Raw genomic sequence first — 2,860 nt, forward strand, 5'->3', positions numbered from 1 at the left:
AAAAAAAAACATTTAAGAAAAAAAATAAACACTCCTCTAATAAGAGGAAAATCTGATGAGTTTAGTTAAGCAATATAAAATAGGTACTCTCAGCTACATGATGAAAAGAAAGCAAGTAGATAAGAAATGAACAGTAATTTAAACAAAATTTGTATTCTAATCACGACAAGAGATGGGTGGAAAAGTTCCTGAATAAAAACATGGAAAACTATCAGAAAAGGACAAAAACCTAATAAAAAAAAAAAAGATTGGAAATGATGTTAAAATACAAGAGAGATGAAATAAAATTATCAAAACTATACAAAACAAAACACAAAAGAAAGGAAAGAGCATCAAAATGATGGAAAGACCTAGAACAGGGTGCCAACACACGTTTGCTTTAAAGGATGAAAATGGAAATATTATCCACAATAGAGATGCGGTGATAAAAACTGCAGAGGATTTCTATAAAATTTTATACAATATTGCTAGAAGAAATAACTTCACCAACAGATATAATGAAACACCCGAACCAGTACCAAACAGAGTACTCCAAGGGAATGTATTGTCACCTATGTTGTTTATCCTCCTTATGAATTTTGTAATGCGTAGAACAGTTGGAGATGGTGGAGAAGGATTGGACTGGGATGGTGATAGGAATTTGGCAGACATAGAGTATGCTGATGATGCAGTCCTTGTTATCAGAACACCACAGGATTTGCAACGCTTGCTCACCAGAATGCATGAAATATCACACGAGCTTGGGCTGACGAAGATTAGAAAAAAGAGGGATGGTGAGAACGGAGTATGCAATGGAGGATGAAATATCAATGGGAGGAGAAAGGATTAATAAGGTAGTAGGTTGGCCTGGGCACCAGCCACACGTTGAGATACTACCGGTAGAGAGTTATGGGGTCTTCAGACTGGCCAGACTGAGGGTATATTGGATCCTTCTCTCTGGTTCCGGTTCATTTTCCTTTTGCCTACACACACACACACACACCGAATAGTCTGGCTTATTCTTTACATATTCTCCTCTGCCTCATTTACCTGACAACACTGAGATTACCAAACAATTCTTCTTACTGCACTGTAATTGCTCAGTGGCCACTTTCCTCCTTGTAAGGGTAAAAGAGACTCTTTAGCTATGGTAAGCAGCTCTTCGGAGAAGGACACTCCAAAATCAAACCATTGTTCTCTAATCTTGGGTAGTGCCATTGCCTCTGTACCATGGTCTTCCACTGTCTTGGGTTAGAGTTCTCTTGCTTGAGGGTGCATTCGGGCACACTATTCTATTTTAATTCTCTTCCTCTTCTTTTGTTAAAGTTTTTATAGTTTATATAGGAGATATTTATTTTAATGTTGTTGCTCTTCTTAAAATATTAAATTTTTTTCGTTTCCTTTCCTCACTGAGCTATTTTCCCTGTTGGAGCTCTTGGGCTTATAGCATCCTGCTTATCCAACTAGGGCGATATCAAAAGTATCTCCGATCCTTATCATGCAAAACTGATTGGTGTGGCAACACCTAAGTAAATATGATTTTTCCAAAGAAGCTGGTAAACTTGTAAAATCTAGTAGTTCAGGGTTATTTATGATCGACATATCCTAAATTTCTAAATAATGGATAATGAAGGTTTTAATTAGGAGGTAACAAACTGAATAGAAATTAATTCTTTTCAAAAAAATTGTTTAATGTGACTTTTGCCTATAACATTTCATGCTGTGGCATGATATTATGGTAGGGAACATATTTGCAATCAAGCACAAATTTTTAAGTTGTTTAATATGTTTACTTAAAACCTATCTATTTATCATCAAGTATACTTGTCCGCATTGAACCTTATTGATGCTTCGCGGCAAATGAAAAACAAAATATTGTTAAGAATTGTGCGCGGGTGGTGTAATCTCAATGTTTAATTACATTCCAATTTATGTTGAGATTCACCGTTTAATTACATTCCAATTTATGTTGAGATTCCCCGTTTAATTACATTCCAATTTATGTTGAGATTCACCATTTAATTGCATTCTAATTTATATTGAGATTTACCGATTAGCTATATTCCAATTTATGTTGAGATTCACCGTTTAATTACATTCCAATTTATGTTGAGATTCGACCTTTAATTACATTCCAATTAATGTTGAGATTCACCGTTTAATTACATTCCAATTTATATTGAGATTCACCGTTTAACTACATTCCAATTTATGTTGAGATTCACCGCTTAATTACAATCCAATTTATGTTGAGATTCACTGCTTAATTACATTCCAAATTATGTTGAGATTCACCAATTAATTACATTCCAATTTATGTTGAGATTCACCGTTTAATTACATTCCAATTTACGATGAGATTCACCGTTTAACTACATTCCAATTTATGTTGAGATTCACCGTTTAATTACATTCCAATTTATGTTGAGATTCACCGTTTAATTACATTCCAATTTATGTTGAGCTTCACCGCTTAATTGCATTCCAATTTAAGTTGAGATTCACCGTTTAATTACATTCCCAATTCATATTGAGATTCACCGTTTAATTACATTCCAATTTATGTTGAGATTCACCGTTTAATTACATTCCAATTTATGTTGAGATTCGCCGTTTAATTACATTCCAATTTATGTTGAGATTCGCCGTTTAATTACATTCCAATTTAGGTTGAGATTCGCCGTTTAATTACATTCCAATTTAGGTTGAGATTCGCCGTTTAATTACATTCCAATTTAGGTTGAGATTCGCCGTTTAATTACATTCCAATTTAGGTTGAGATTCGCCATTTAATTACATTCCAATTTAGGTTGAGATTCATAGTTTAATTACATTCCAATTTATGTTGAGATTCATAGTTTAATTACATTCCAATTTATGT

The sequence above is a fragment of the Palaemon carinicauda genome, chromosome 33 (genome assembly GCF_036898095.1).
Source record: "Palaemon carinicauda isolate YSFRI2023 chromosome 33, ASM3689809v2, whole genome shotgun sequence".
Lineage (NCBI taxonomy): Eukaryota > Metazoa > Arthropoda > Malacostraca > Decapoda > Palaemonidae > Palaemon > Palaemon carinicauda.